The sequence below is a fragment of the Ptychodera flava genome, chromosome 12 (genome assembly GCF_041260155.1).
Source record: "Ptychodera flava strain L36383 chromosome 12, AS_Pfla_20210202, whole genome shotgun sequence".
Lineage (NCBI taxonomy): Eukaryota > Metazoa > Hemichordata > Enteropneusta > Ptychoderidae > Ptychodera > Ptychodera flava.
The window spans coordinates 39723480-39741615 of NC_091939.1; positions in this window are offsets into that span (position 1 = coordinate 39723480).

Below are 18136 nucleotides of genomic sequence, written 5' to 3' on the forward strand. Positions count from 1 at the left end.
CAACAGTCAAGACACCACATTGGGCAGAAGACATGACGAGACAAGAAGTGACACAACAGACAAGTCAACAGAAGATGGCACTGAAGATGGAGGACAAGAAGACGGCACATTGGACATACTTGATGTTGTTTATTTTTGTATCAAATTTATGAATAAATGCAATAAAGGCAATGCTGCCCAATCTCTTTACCCTTCTCTAGGGAACTTATACAATAAAGGCTATGCTGCCCTGGGGAACTTTTCTTTCTTTCTCTTCTGTAGAATGTTTGGCCATTGGGTAGGTAAATTTGAATCAAATTGTTAGAGACCCCGCAAAATTTCCAAAAATAGATCATAGTAACTAAACCTACGTTCATCTGTGATCTGGTGATGCCTGACACCCACAAGCACATTAGTGAATGTCATCGGGCACAGTTTCTCAGTTTTTCTCCTTTTCACAACGGAAAAGGTTTTTCTGAGTTTTCTGGACAAGCTAATGTGAATTTCGATCATTTGTTTTTTCCAACATAATTTAGTTCCCATTTGATATATTCTGGCTCCAAAAACACAGCAAAAATTTCTCCAAATTTATAAATTGTCACTCGTAGACTTAACAGAATTTGTACTTGATGAGAACGCTGATGGTTAATGCATGCATAGTAATGGCGCCATACCACTTATAGTAGCACAGTAAATTTCACATGCACATATAGTTATTAGGCACGTAAGCTCTTCAGCTTTCTCATTGAGTCTTAGACTTGCAGAGTCTGGGTGAAAATGTTTCGTTTGGCTCAAACAATTATATCTAGTCAAGATTTTGGTTTCCAAATTTACTGTGTTTGGCATTATAATCATCATTTGACTCAGTGATTTCATGCTGTCAGCTAAATTAAGAGTGGTTTCCAGAACAGCTTACACAGCTGGGCGGTGCAAATCCGCTGCCATTCAGCACTATATGACAGCTTGTAATCACTTCAAATGTTAAACCTCCAAAAATACCGTTACAATTGGTTATTTTCAAATCCAACCATGCATTTTGATATGAAGGGACACAAATCTGGTCATAGTGTCTGAAATTCAGTAAAATTGGTACCAAACTGGAATTGATAGACATTAATGGCCTATAATTCTTCTCCTATTCTGTTTACTATTCTCCTTTATGTACCTTCTCTAGGGTTTCCTTGATTTCTACAAATTGTTTTCCTCTTACTCAGCACGGCAATCGAAGATGTGAAAGTGTCAAAGAATATAGAACAGTAAAGTCTTTCAATTGTGGCATTTTGATATTCAAGGTACTTCATCAGTAAGATACTAGGTTTTAAAAATGTAAAAAGTTTTTCAAAAAGAATAAATTGGAAAATTGGATATTGAATTTCAGTTCAACAGAACATACAGAGAATAAGCATTTGTTGGTTTGTATATTTTTATTTTACAAAAATGGAGAAGAATAAATATATAAATGAAAAATAAGTTTGTCAAAAAACGTTGTTCCCAAGTTTATCCATGTATGCCTAAAATCAGACCTCTAGCTCTATTTGCTAGCCCAGAATTAGATGTATTCATAATAAATGAGGTACAGTTAGTAGCTGGTCATGTGAAATATCAAAAAACTATCCTCCCATACATTTCCTTATATACCAAATATTACATCTCTGGCTCTATTGGCAAGCCTAGAATTAGGTATTTGCATAATTAATGAGATACAATCTGATTTTAGGGTCATATGACCAGTTGGCATGGTAACAAATTACTTATGATGATGTGAGCAAAATTTCGATTTATTTCATCAGTTACTTCGGCAGAAGATGATTTTTGAATGTCATATTGTACTTAAATGGCAATATAGCCAAACCACCTGTCTGATTAAAACAACTTTGCAAGCCTTTAAGTGCTGACATTATTATAATTTAGCAAAATTTCGGCTAAATAGGTCTGTTGGTTCAGAAGATTTTAATATTATTTCATGTTTACTATAAGTTTTTCTTAAATGGCAAAATGACTGCAAAAACACAAGACCAATCCAAACGCTTTCAGTACATTTGCAAGTACTCATGCTAATATATAATATGGACAAAATTTCATCAGATTTCCTCAAGGATCCTCTTACAAAACTCAAAATCAAGAATAAAAATCGGGGGTCAACCTGCAAATTTTGGTAGGCCTAATAGAGAAACAAATTTTCCAAATTTTCAAAGATTTAACGGTTTTTGAAATTCAAAACGGCCACCATCCCTGCATTAACTCTATGGAGAAAAATAAAATTTTCCATAAACTAATATTGCCATATAAGTTTTTCTTATATCAAGAGCTTTAACGTGAGCCCCCACAAGTGTTAATCAAAAAAGAATCGTAAAGTTGGAGGGTTCGATTATCTGTCCCAGAGGCGCGTTCTTCATTAACATGCTTTGTCTGATGTTGAGTACAACACAATGAAGCTGTGGTGAACACAATGTTCTACTAACACTATAACAACTACTTGAGCCAAACAATCAGCAAAATTAAAGATTGCCTGAATGAAAATGCACATATTTGTATCATCAATATACATGGCACTTTCCTGAGCTTTAGTCAAGTCCTCTAGTCATATACCACTTATTTGGAATTTTCAGCAATATGCTATGTTGTAGCATAGTGTCTTCAATGTACATAGCAGGTTTAAGGTAGTATGCGCCTCGAAAGTGAAAGACTTAAACTTTTGCTCAAACTTTCCCAAATGAAACTTCCAACCATTTTCTTACCAAATCAACAATAAATATCGGGCCATTGTGCAAAGTTTGGAACTAGCAAAACAAAATGGCTAAACTTTTACTATATTTGAAATTCAAAATGGCCACCATCCCTGTGTTAACTCTGTGGGGGGGGGGGGGGAAATAAATTTCGAATTTTCGAAAAACTAAGGTGGTGAAAGTTTTTCTTTCTCCGAGAGCTTTCAAAATGAGCCCCAACAAGTGGTAGATCAGAAAAGAATTGTAGAAATTTGAGAGTCCGACTATCTATCCCCAAGCCGCATTCTACCTTAAAGATATAACAGAAGACCCTTGCTGGTGCATCATTTGTTGACTTTGTCAAATTAATCCGATACTAATCTGGCAACTTCGTCCACAAATTAGTAACTTATGAAATTTGCTTGTTTTGGTGCATTAGATAGAAAAATCATGCATCAGGTAATAGACGCAATATATTGATAAAATGTAAGATTAATATTATCTGAGGACAATACGACATAACACAGTGAATGAGAATACGAAATTTATAGTACCACTCCTTCGATTAATGGCTAAGATACCAAAGGTTGAATCTTTATAGGGAATATCATAATGGAACCTATTGAAATGAAATAAACATTGGCTACAAGAACCCTTGCTAAGACCAGAGGAAACCCCCTCCCTCCACTTCCCAGCTTATACCTTGGGGGGGGGGGAAATTTGGCTGTCCCCTGTGATATAGGACGTTACAAAGAAGGAATGGATCATGAGAACTCTTATAGATCATTTGTGTGATCATATAAGTCATGTGAGCTCACTCAGGGAGTATTATCGTAAGCACAACCGAGGCAAATATTCGAAACACACCGTCTACAAATCAGAAATAGAAAACATCTTAATTATTGAAGAAACATTTTCTTGAGACCTAAAAACTCCTAGTCGGGAGGTATTATCTTCACTATCTTCTGATGCATTGTACACATTCTGCTATTTGGCATGGATTTTGTCAGCAATTTTAACTGAAATGGGGTTAGAACATTTCAGTGTAATTGGGCTGTAAAGTGATATATGATTTAATACGTATAAATTCAGTTGGAAGTCACACATACATGAGTGTGTACTATTTCACCATTTCCACAGAGGTATTGAGTCAGCAACGGGGGATTTGTTTGCTCATGTATGTCAAGACTGTTTACGCATTGTATTTGCACAAAAATGGTTCATGAATGTTTTTTGAAACTTTAATACAAGTACTCAAAGACCTCTAGTATCATTTCTCCAGACAGACAGTCTGTATCCCCCCTTTTCATCTTGTCTATATATTTGCAACATTCACGTACGATAGAACGTTCATAGCATACCAGTTTGTGTTAATAATCAGATTCCATAATCTATATGTCGTATTTGATACAATATCATTTATTACTCCCGAAATTAACCCAATTTCAGATACTCGAATCTTTTTTGAGTCACTATGTTGTCCATCATCATGCAGGTACTGTCCCCACCAATGATCCAGAGAGATTCGATGATGGAGCACTATTACAGCTGTGCTAGAAGTTGCTATGTCTTCCATGTAATGCGTTCTTCTAGCTTCGTTTTCACTGTAATAATCATCTCTGCAAAATAAGAGAAAAATATGGCTCCAAAGGAAAGTATTATACATTGTACTGAGAATTCAAATGAACAGTAATTATATACTGTAGGAGAGGACAGCAAGTTTTTCTTCGACTTTCAAGGAATACTTTGTATTGTTACTGTAATTAATGCAATATGAAATTACTGTTCTCTTGAGTATGATCAGACACTTCGAGTATTTCCTGGGCCTTTGACCAGGAAACCTTTCAATTCAACTCTTCAATGTTTTGCACTCCCAGAATTGCAGCAGTTCACAACGATTGGAACATTGACCCGCGCCACCATTATATTATATTTATGTTTTCAAAATGATACGATTGAAAAACTTCGAAGATCTCTATTTAGATTAAGATTACATAACTGTATCTTGGTATTGACATAGATTGGGAAAACGATGTTGGTTGCTTTGGAATGAAACCATTTTTTTCAGTTGTTATGGTGATATGTGAGTTTCATTAATGCTCGTGTAAGTCTCAGTTACATTTAAAAAAAAAAACAGATTCTGTGTGAATGAATTTACATGATTTACCAAGTAATCAAAAGAACACAGAACATACATAATGTTAGGGGTAAAAAGTCTTAAAATCTTGATGCATTTACTGAATAGGACAAAAGCTCAGTCTCAGAGTGTTTACAGGGTGCTAGTTACATACATGGCTGAAGTCCATAGGCTATTTGGTTGACATTTACCACAAAGAAGCATTTCCGCACAACTATTAAGTCAATGCCATTCCAACAGAGGCATTAAGTTTGCGGATCAAAATTACCTAAATATCAAGGAACTCAGAAGTATATTATGAGGTTATTACGAAACTACCGCAAAGGATGCACGAGAACATTGGCGCAGCGTATCGCCCTTCGCGTCGGGCGATACGCTGCGCCAATGTTCTCGTGCATCCTTTGTGGTAGTTTCGTAAAAAAGTTATTATTATACATCTTACATTCCTGACTGGGGCATCAAATTGTTAGAGTAGTGACCGTTTTCGTGCAATGTCAACAATTTTCCTACCGATTTTATCGCTCCAGTGTGGAACGCTATTTCGGACGCGCTTTTGCAAGCTTTGGAGTGTGTGCACTACACACACGTACGTACAGAGCGCGCGAGACTTGTTCTGGCACTTGCACTCGTCCCTTGAAACCGCTCTACAGTGAACGCGCAGACAGCCGCATGGGATGGGGCGCCTTGAAACCGAACGTGTTACGGAACGGGCGTTCAGTACGGCTTTTTTAGGGCACGCAAAATTCTATTGTTCTTTGTGGTCGATGTATAATAATGGCAATTACGCTCTTTATTGGTTGAGCACTCAACAGTTCTTCCTTAGCCATTGAGCGTATAGCTATTTCTTGTAGCCAGTTTCCACTCTTAGTGGGTGACAAGGTATTCGATAAGCATGCCAAAAAGTGACAATATTGTCATTTTCTTGAAACTTTCACTAACTTGATAAAATATTTTCAAAAACTAGCGTCATCATCCTAGATTTCAATTATGGTAAATGGCAAGATTTTTCTTTCTGTAACGAGGAAATCTGCCGACTTGATATTCTGTTCTCAGAGCTATCGTTAATTGTATCATACTTGTATATATTGATGGCGCAAATACAGCAATCTGATTGGTCGAGGCGTAAAAAGACATGTTATATTCGCAATATAGCATGGTTGGCACATCTCGGCAAGAGCAAAAATCCTGTTTTGACATTCCGTGCCAGAATTTCAATATACCGTTAAGATATAATAGCAATAAACCGCACCCAGAGACGGTATACCACACGATTTTGACAAGTTCATTTCATATATGCACACGGTTTAGCTCATGCATACATGTGAACTTATCAAAATCTTGTGGTATACTGTCACTGGGTGTGGTTTATCGCTTAAATATATCATTTTGTTTAATGGTCAGCAACCACAGTTGTCTTCATTAAAAATCTAAAAATAATTTGTGAAGGCTTGTTTAAGCACTCTGCACTACAAGAAATAGCTATATGCTTTGATGATAAGAAGCTCCTTATTGTTTAGTTGTAGTGAGGTAAAATGTGTCACAAAAAGCATGACCTACACAAATCAAAGGATATATATTTCTGTATCATAAATCTCAGCATGTAAGGGAGCGTTCAGTTGTTATGGCCAGGGGCGGGCCGGCCAAGTCTTCTTGTGCATCAGTCAAAATAAGTGTGATGCCCGGGGGGGGGGGTACTCCCATAGAAAGGTGAACGGGTATGTGCCGCCCGAATGGGTAATTTTTTCGCGGAAAAATCCCTAAATATGGGTCGACTTTTCATTGGAAAAATCCCTAAACATGGCTCGCAAACACAGCGAACGTCCCTAAATTTTTACATGGATTAGAATAACGGTATAAAATCCTCGAGACCCATCCCTCGGGCCGGCCGCGCCGACCGTGATAGGCAATGCGCGTATGCGGTGATGTGGTGACGCGACTCTCGATCGAGGACCTTCTCTGCAGTGACGTGACCCAGGTTGACCCCACTGAAAGACTGTTACTTAGCATCCAATGTCGTCAGTTCCTGTGCGTCTGGCATCCTTGGAAGTCATCTGTCATGGCGGCGTTTGGTCAATCAATCAATCTTTATTTACTCAACACATACTAACAGAGAGTATGGTATGGTACATCAAGATGTGTTACAAATGTAGGTGAACAATACAGAGAAAGAAAAACAACCATTCATCTCTGTAATACGAAAACGTGCAATAATTACATTCATTGGAGCTGCTTGAGCTCAGTATAAACATGTGCTCTTTGAGAAAACAGTAAAAGTCTGAACAACAAATGAACAAAAGTTACCAGGACATTTTTCAGCCCGGAGCCGCTGGAGGGTTCAGCATACATTTGTATTCTTTAGAAACACAGCTAGATCAAGAACATTTTGTTCCATTAACTTTTTAACAACTTCTTCTTTTTCTAAGAGTCTATAACATTTACAAAAATCTGTACCACTACTTTGTCCCAATAAAATTCTTTCTGAAGTATGATTTTTACATGAAAATAATAAATGAAACTCATCATCAATTTCATTACAATCACATCTCTGACAGATTCTTTCACTCAAAGGTAATCTAGGTTTACTTTTTCTTCCCATTTCAATACCCAAGTTATGGTCACTCAATCTGAATTTGGACAAATGTTTACGGAGTGTAAAGTCAGACAAGCAATCTAAGTAATTTTCGAAGACAAACTCAGTTTTGAAAATTCTATATGTACGTAATTTGTTACCATTTCCATTTTTTCTTACATCATCAAACAGATTTCTCCTCCATGAACCCAAATATTCACTTGTAAGATTTTATTTTATTTTCTTCTTCAGTTGACAATATGATTTCACTCCTCATGAACTGAAAACATGCATATGATTACAATCCCCCAAATTGCGATTAATAAATTTCACCCAAGGAGATTGAAGTTTTCTTTTTTTGTGTGAGTGCCTTTTTAAGAATGTGATTTGAAGGCAAACTGTTCAGTCTACACCAATATCTTATAACAGACATATAAAATGATATCTTCAATGGTAGTCTACCCAACTCAGCTCTTATGCCTTCCAAAGGAGTACGATTACTGACTCCTAGAATAAATCTGTAAAACGACATACAAAGACTTTCAAGACAATTATCAGTACTAGTGATTTCTGTTGCCCAAATTTCAGAAGCATATGAAAGAATTGGAACAATCAATGTGTCAAAAAGTTTTAAGCAAAGTCTAGGATTTAACATTCTTTCACATAAAATTGACCTTTTTATGCTGAATAAAGCTTTCATTGCTTTGTTTTTAAGATTATTCTGGTTTTGTTTGAATTTTCCATTTGGTGTAATAAGAACACCAACATATGTAAAATGTTTCACTGTTTCAATCAAATTGTTTTCAAAATAAAATTGCACATTGTTTATGAAACGATTACTCTTGTTAAATACCATTGTTTTTGTCTTATCTACATTAACTGTGAGACCCCATAATTTACTGTACGAAAGTAACTTATTCCGACAATTCTGTAAACCTTCTGCAGATTTTGACATAAGTATGAAGTCATCAGCATACAAAATACAACTCATTTCCAGGTCTCCAATTTCTATTGGGAAATCAGATATATCACCAAAAATACCTTGGAAAAATATTGAATAAAGTTGGTGAAAGGTTACAACCTTGTTTAACACCACACGTAGAAAGAAACCCATCAGAAATACCTCTTGGTAGTTTCATTTTGTACTGAGTGTTATCATACATAGATTTTACAACATCATAGAAACCACCAGTTATTCCCAACCTCTGCATTTTAAGAAATAATCCTTTTCTCCAAACAGAATCAAAAGCTTTTCTAAAGTCTACAAAAGCTACATAAAGCTTGTTTGAGCTTGAGTTTTTCAAACTTTTAGTAGAAAACATTTTATCAATTACAGTCTTTAACAAAAATACACAGTCTGAAGTACGTCTATTCTTTCTAAAACCAAATTGATAAGGTGAGAAAAGATCATTGACCTCTAGATACTTAATGAGACGCTTGTTCAATACCAATGCGAAAAGTTTTGATAAACAACTTGAAAGTGCGATTGCTCTGTAATTGTTTGGATCACATTTGTCCCCTGATTTGTGAAGTGGAACTAACAATGTTGATTTCCAGAATGCAGGAAATTTACCACTATCCAGTATATGATTAAACAATTTTAAAATGCTACTTATACACACATTATTGCTAGCTTTAATCATCTCATTTCTTATGCAGTCTTCACCCGGTGCTTTCTTATTTTTCAATTGTTTAACGGCAGATAAGGTGTTTAAGGTGTCGCGGGAGGTTTTGTTCGTGGCATTCACACATTTGAGGTTAGGATTCCAGTTTTTTTTTTCCAGAAAATCCCCATACTTTAAGTTATAATAAACCCCCGGAAATAAACCTCGATCTTTTATTCAAATGTTACAAAACAGTATGAAGCTGTGAAAGATATCGGGATTTGATTTCATTCATATGTTGTCGTCTGCATGGCTTCCTTGGCATGGCTTCAGTCACACATAGCCGGAAAGATGAAATGTGCTGTGCCGAGCGAGCTTAGAGGATATACTGTGCAGTTATTGTGATTTTGCATATTCTAAAATATGATTCAGGCTACACAGTGAAAATCCATTTCTGTTTTTTGATGACTGGTGGAAATGTGGGCTTATATAGCACTGTGGCAGTAAAGACATTGCATGCATGATAATTAAGGGACTGGTCAGTTTCTTCGGCCTAGGGGGCGGGGGGCAGTTGGATTCATGGGGGTCACCCTGTTTTTGATTTGGTGATAGGGGTCACCATGTTTTTGAAATGCCAAATACGGGTCAGTGTGTTTTTGGATTTTGACACAGCCTCATAATTGCGTAAAGTGCATCACGTCAGCCACAAATTTCATCATTCAGTAATTTGTTGCAGTTTTCGGCACGCCCTTCGGGCGCATAACTTTAATAATCAGATATAATTTTCAGAACACCCAACTTAAATATATCAGACATACATATATCAGAGATATATCATATCTGTATGTTCAATACCCGGGTTCAATATTTTTCAGTGGGCTAGCGCATTACTTAATTAATCTATCAGACATTTTTAGCACGCCCTTCCAGCTGATGACTTAAATATATAAGACATATATATCAGAGATATCAGGATGTTTCATATTTTTCTGTGCGCCCTTCGGGCGCCGCACTTTAATAAATCAGAGATATATGTCAGAGATATCGTGATGTTTGCTAAGTGAAAGTGTACCATTATGAAATCTGCTGTTCATATGAAAAACATGACAAATTCATGACAAATTCTTTTGTTGTATGTGAGCCACGTCTAAGACACAACAAAAGCACCTTTTAAGTCTCAGCTAAATGTTCAATGAATTAGTCAAATGTCACCTCAGATGCCACCAGAGAACACCATTTCCACTTTAAAATTTCATTTTTCGCCTTGCGAGAGGGGGAACACCCCCCTCTCGCACTCTCCTCCCCCCCCTCGGTGGCTTCGCTCCCTCGCTGTCCACCCATCTACTTTCTTAAATTACCTGGCTTCTTTTAAATATAAGGACAACACTCTCTGAGTATAAGTTACATGAACCTCTGAATGTTAAAGCACAGATGTACGTTTTAAACAGGTAAATGATTAAGTGGTGCCACACCCAAATGTGGCCGCCCCATGTGAATTTTCAAACAGACAGTGAAACCAGTGCATAAAACTATAAGAATTTTACAGACCAACGTGTTTCTATCCAATAGATCTCATGGGACGGAATATACTTCACTGAGACAAGGTATTCTCTATTTTCATTGTAATATGTGAAGTATTGGAAAATTGCGGGAAATTTAAGCTTAACTTATTAGACTATGTAAAAATTCCTGACTGTTTTGTAACAAATTATTGTTTTCATGACAGTGCAAGGTAATATCACTTTATTGGTAGAAATCAAATAATATCTTAAATTATTGGAAATATTTGCACTTGAATGAATTCAATTACATTGCAGCTCACAGCCCTTTCATACTTTTGTTTGCTAGTATTCTACTTGACAACTGGTCAGCTTATATTCTTTTTTGATCGCTGCATTTTTCCCTAACTATGGGTCTCATTTTGACAAAAAGTCCCTGTCAATGGGGTTTTTTTTTGACAATACACATGGGTAGACGTTTTAAACTTGGGCCGCACACCCCCGTATGAAAATATTGAGAGTACCCCCCCCCGGGATGATGCCCCCCCCATTAGCGCCAAAAATTGATGAACCCCCCCCCCCCTTTAAGATGACAAACAATTCGTGACACCTCCATATCACTTGAGTAAGTATTGCTCTAATTTCGGATGGTAACAGTGGCCATTACTGGTGCATGGATACAATATAACATTCAGTGGAAAGTAGGGTTCTTCAGAGACCTTGCTCATCTTCAATATCTCATATACAGTCTGTATACTGTGTCTCAGAAGATACATAAAGTTCTTTATCACTTGTACTGCTGCCATTTTTATTCATATTACTATCATTATCCTCTTCCTCGGCAAAACACTCTGACTCTGACATGTCACTATCACTGCATCATAATGCTACATGAAGAATACTTTACTATATAGTGTATGCATTTTTTATATGAATCGTAAGAGTTATAATACAAAAAGGGATATTTATGCATTTCTTCCCGATTCATATAAAAAAATATGTCATTGAAATTTTTCATGTATATTCCACCCCTTATGTTTATTTATCCAGATAAGTTTTGTACATTTCTTTCCTGAACACTGGTCAGATAATAACAGAAGTGCTATACAACAGCACAAGGGGAAACTTTCAATGCAAGCAATATTTCAATCTTCATCTAATGATTGCCTTACCTCTGCCGAAGGCTGGAGACAAGCCTGTACAGAGTTGCGAATACAAGGTTTTCATGTGACAGATAATATACTTGTATTTAGATAATAGTGATATGATTTCAGAAAATTAAATCACGCAGAGAATTATTTTTATATCCTAGAGTATTTTTGCGCACTGAAACTGCTTTGTGATGGGATGGATACTCATGAAAATCAATGAACTCCCCCTCTGTGCTGTATGAAAAATGCATGCCCCCTTGCAGTTTTCAAATTTAAGGTGATCTCCCCACCCCAGGATTCTGCCGACTGACCCCCAGCCTTGATAACTTCACATTCCCCAAGACCGGAGCATTACTTTCCCTTACAGGCGCCTGGCAAGTCATTTCGCGAATCTCCTATGATACAACAGAATCATAGGGGATTCGCGAAGTGACCAGCCATGCAGGTGTCCATGCTTTACCTCACCACATCTTTTTTCAACCACTATACCTTACACCATATTCCATTGTTAAGAAAATTGCAATATTTTAACTGACGCGTTACTAGCATCCAATACGATATATCAGTTTGATACACTCACACGGATTATGTGTTGGCGTCTTCATACAGTATATTGCGTGGGCCAATGTATGAAACCACCCCTTAGGCAATTTTATCCACCACATTTTCCTGTTAGCTAGGGACCAAAGCTGTCATAATCTGCTTGTTTGCCATGGAACTCGTGATGGCTGTGGGCGCCAAGGTAGGTACTATGACAACACTGTTATGAAATTTGAAATTTCACAAAATCCTGTATATATACTCAACAACATAAAAACACAACATGAGTGCCAAGTCGGTTGCAATCTAGGTATGTTTCATTTAAGGTCACGGTTATGCCTTATCAGGGTTGTTGCCAGGGCAACGCCCTATTAGAAATCGCTTTTTAGAAAGAATGTCATATCTTTGCAATTACAAAAGTAAAAAAACAACATTAGGGGCCTAGCCTAAACTCTCGCAGCCCTGGCCTGTGAGGGTGAGAAATTTTAGGCTAAGAACATGCTAATTATATGCAAATCATGTATTTATATGTAAATTATATGCATGCTAAGTCAGGGTTGTTACTATGGCATGTCGTTTTTCGGTTGATACAAGTTTTGAACGACAAACTTGAGTTTGGATTGAGTAAGGGTCCTCGGTTTATCGTAAAGTACTGCAGCTCAATTTTATCGCAGTCCGAGTCGCCGGACAAATTCTTTGTTCACACAATGACGTTCCAGTGAAGTCCAATGCTGATCCATATTTTGTTCTTGTTTAACTAATGTTTAGCAAAATCATCGTCGGTACGATGTCATAACTTTAGAGATAGCATACTTACTGATGGCGTACATAAATTAAACAATAATGGTGATATACACTGACGGGAAGTCTCTCTGGGTAGAAACAAAAACGAAACTTGCAGCAGGGTTATTCAGTAAATAACGCCAAATAATCCCTCGCCGCTTCCCTTTAGCGACAGATAATAACAACCGCAGCAAATTAAATTAAATTTGGCCCAATATTAAATCAGACAAACACGTATGATTACGCAAACTCATACTATCCGCAGTCATGAAGTATTAACAGTGGAGTTACGTGAGTCATCCATAAATTCTACTATAGTCTTGAACAATTCCATGACAAGCATGGATATTGTTGTTGTTCATTAAATGTAATTCAATGAAATCAAGGAACGGAATATCCGGTTGCAATCCAATTCATTTTTATTTAAATTTCCCTTGTTCATTTGTTTACCATACTTATTCCTTACATCCCCCACCAACGCTTGAGCTTCACTTGGTGCTTATTGTCCATTTCAACAGTTGGCAGCTTTGTGCTCTGTAGGATGTCAACGCTATTGACGTCTTTCACGGTCAACGCAGGCGGGTCAGTGATAGGTTCATGTTCATGCGTATCGAGGTGCAACATGTGACTGAGCAAGCTCTAAGTAAATGTAAAATACTCTCTAATAACGAAGCATTTATGAAGCTGAAATATATTTTACATCGTACCACTAAATTAGGGGCACTTTAAAGAATGGTACTGAAAAGCCCTGCCGAGCGAGATCTGAATTTAGCCGATAACAACAAGAATTTTTTGAGCGAGCGATTCATCGATGATGTACATCTCAAACTCTGTTAACGTCCTCTCACGTGTTATTTGGCATCCAAGTTTCTTTAATAAAACTGAGGGGCTAACAGGGATTAATCGGCAGGGCAAATATGTAAACTGTGGTAAATCAGGATCCATTTGTAAATTTTACCCAGTACTGAAATTGCCATGTACATTGATACTTTAAAGTCGTATCTGGAGTAGTTTTTGTCCAGTGTACAACACAAAACGCGGCTTCACTTTGTTCTGCTATGCTAATTCTCTGTGTGACTCCAAGGTGACATCCACGTTACGTCATTGCAAATGCTGGTTGAAAACATTTCGACGTTCATGGCGGTCCTGAGACTAACCCGCTTCAATATTTTCATTTGACGCCAGGTAATTTGTGAATTGTTCGTTTTCAAGTACTATTAAATACTCTAAGATATACGCTTTGATGAAAATCTCAAAATTTGTCAGAGGAAAGTGCAACAGAATTTTGAAATTCCTTCGGCATTGTGATGGATATTCAAACCGACAGGGACGGAATTATGAGTGAATTTTCATCAATGCTACAATTCATTTACACTGGTGCGAATTGCGTTAATAAACGCATGTATACACGCATTACAAGCCATCAAGCACAAGCAAACTAGACATTAATAGTCGAAAAATATTGTCGTAATTATTAAAAATAATAAATCCTAATTATGAAACAGTGATATCACTAAAACCGGGTTGATATTTCATCCAGGTTGAACTTCCTTTCTGCAGAGCAGCACTCGATAAAAACGCTGTATGTGTATATAAGTTGTGAATGACATAGGCGGCCGGCCGGACGGCCAGGACGTCCAATATACCAGGACTAGTGGGAGTGTATAAAATATACTCCTAGTGTATTGGATGCCCTGGCTGGCTGGAAGGAAGCTCAACCCGGATGTAATGCTAACTTGGTTTAGTGATATCAATGTTTCATAATTACGATTTATTACGATTTATTATTTTAAATAATAATAATGATATTATGTTTTAGATTATCGATGTCCTTTTCGGCTGTGTCTGAGTCTCAAAAAGATAGAAGCAGCGTTTAGTATGACGCCATGATGAAAAGCCTTACTTCAAGCACGGTCTCGTCTTGCTTTAGTGGGTTATTTTTGCCGGGTCGTAATTTTGTCATCTTGTGTTTATTTTGAATCGCGCATATTCCGAGTTTTAAAACTTCTTCGCCACATGAACAGCTGATTACACTATCTAAACGATAGTTTATATCTCTCTTTACTACATATTTGTCATCTATGGACAGACAAGAACTATCAAAATGTATTTAGATGTTTCTAATCTGGTGCAGATGAAACAATTCTGCGTGATACAGAGCAGTTTGTATCCATCTACTTGCTACTTGGGAAACACGAAAGTTGAAATGATATTGAAGAAATACGACACTTACTCATTCTCTTTCTTATTTGTAACGTTACGAAAGTAACTTTCTTTACCTCGCCATGTTAACGATTTTTTTTAAATGCCAGGATGTTACTTTTCAAGAGTGATTTAGACGTTATTGGCGTTATTGTTCTCACTACCTTAGCCACTAAACTTAAGGTCCAGAACCTCACTGGAGAGGCCGTTAGCCTCTGAGAGACTATGCTTTGTCGGCTGGATGCTATGTATTGTATCGTGTGCTAATTATACTGTGATTGTGACGGCGACGGTACGGTGAAGGTCATTTGAAGAGAGTGTGCCTTGTAAGGGTAGCGTCTCCTAGTAACAGCAAGTTCATACTAGCTTGTTGTACAGATCTGTTTGTAAAATGAGTTCACATCAAACCAAAAATTTTATAGTCAGATAGTTGTACTGTATGTACCTAGCCTCACAGTTTACAGTAAGTGAGGCTACCCACTATTCTCCATGATCAATACGAAGATCACCCATTCAACTGAAGCAAATCAAGTTGCTACCGTACATAGAACAGCGTGGTCCATATTTCAAAATTCTGACAGCAGCTTTTTGATAATGATTTCAGAATTTTCTTATTTCCCACCGTGAATTATGAGAAGATCAACCCCTTTTCTGCAGAGGAGATAGTAGTTTGGTAAATTTAATAATAAGTTGCATCTGTGTTGGCAAAAGAAAGGGTATTGAATTTTTTTGTAATGTTCGTGACAAAAAAAATTGCATGTCTGACAGGTGATATGATGAGGCCATCTTAGTTGGTGATAACTTTACCCTGACAAATGTACAATTATTAGTAGCTTCAAACATCGACTTCTTATTCAATTCACTCCTGAATTTTTGGAACATACTTTCAACAAATAATCCTGAAATTAAATTCAAACTTTAAAATTGTTCAGAAATTAATAAATTCAAGAACCCTTGCGCAAACGATGTCTGAGGTCAAAAATCAAGGGGAATTGTGGGTAGTCTCACTTACTGTGCAGTTCGGATCCAGACCTCATATTGCGCGGCGAGCACGACAAAGAGCGGCCTTGGATTGGCTAGTATGCTATAGCGTCGGTCATATAAAAAAAAACTAGGTGTAGCCTTAGTTTTTCATCTTGATTTTATTTCTTAATTGATATACAAATTCATTATTTTAGAGATTTTTTCTCGATAAAGCATAAACCAGTTCTTGTTATTCGAAGATCATTTCATGAAACAAATTCTGTTTGAAACCTTGAAATGAAATAACATCGTTGAATATATTGTAATTGAACATATAAACCGCCACAAAATATAGCATTTGAAGCCAATTGAAGCCTGATTTATTTCAAAGCTTATGTACTTAGAATTTTGCGATATCTATGAAAATAAAATAAGCGTAGAATGAATGAGTGGCTCAGGCAATCTTGCACGTTTTTAAAACGCGATAAATGGGCAAGTGGTCAGTTAAACCTACGAACCTAAAGAGATGTGTCTGCAAAGTTTTCATTTTTGATCAAAATTGTCGTTTGATTTGCTTGTCTGTCTACAACTACATTTCTCATTCTTGTCTGTCTATAGAAGTAATTTACGGCTTACACTGATTTTCGGAGCGGAACGGAACGGAACGGAATAGCCACACCAAAAAGAAAAATAGTTTCTCTTAATTAGAGTCCATTTTTTTCGTCCACTGAATTTTGGAGCGGAACAGCATGGAATTTCTCACTTTTGGGTTTTGCAGCAAAGTAAATTATCATTCTTCATGGGGGAATGACAATATTCCCCCTCCCGAATTCTCCAGCCCCTCCTTCAGAAATCAAATGATTCTCCCCTTAGCATGCTCGGTAAAAAACGTGGGGCTGAAATCAATCTATCGATTGACCGAACAACTAGGTCGAAGGACATCAGTAATACATACAAAAGACATCGCTCATACTTACATACACAGTTGATCGACGCGTTAACATGAAACTACGGCCGTTTTGCAATTTTAGTCATTCTTTTGTGATCAGTTTTTGAAGGCAGGTAGTGTTTACACCTCTAATTGTCGTTGTATGGCGTGCAAATGCAATTATTGTTTCGCGATTGTACAAAACAGAGTGCACATTACATGTTGGCCATAGGCACGCCCTCTTTTGGGTTGACCACCCCCTCCACACTATGGTACTGCCCTCTATAAGGCATGGTTCTCGGGGTTAGATTTAAATTTAGATGTAGCTTCAAATTGAAATTACAGCCTCGTTTCCTGTGGTATTTGACATAATTTTCATTTTGGAAACTTCAAAAATTAAGGTGCCTTACCTGTAGAGTTGAATAACTGAGATATTTTATTTAAATCATATTGTTTCTCTTAATTCCATTCTTTTCAGCTCTAAAATTCTGTGGGCGAAAAAATGGACTCTAATTAAGAGAAACTAATTTTCCGCAAATTAGTGTAAGCCGTAATTTACAAATAGATTTCTCATTCTTGTCTAATAGAGCTTAGAGATGGTGAGAGGAGATATTCTCATCTGCATTTTTAAAAAAAATTAGAGCTGCGAGAACATTGTTTTGGTATGTAATCCGTGGGTTGTGAAAACAACATAGCCTATATGATTCAAATGATTCAAAACACACAACATTCTCAACAGCGGCATCTGAACAGACTGAACAATGACAGGGCGTGCTTGATTTGTGACATTATGATTCTAGGGCTTGTGACCTTACTTGATACATACTGTGCAAAAAACTCGGCAAAAATAATGCAATACAAGTCAAGAAAATGGGAAAAGTTTCTGAAACGATAATAATGAATGGTTGCGGAAACCTGCAATTCCAATGTTCGTAGACTCTCACTTAGCAAACGTGTCGTATATTCAAAGATATGTCTACGGTCAAGGTCAGCTTTCATATTATTTGCACATTGCACTGCAAAGCCTGTGATCTGATTGGATAGTAGCCTGAGGACAGTAACCGTCTGTTCTTTTC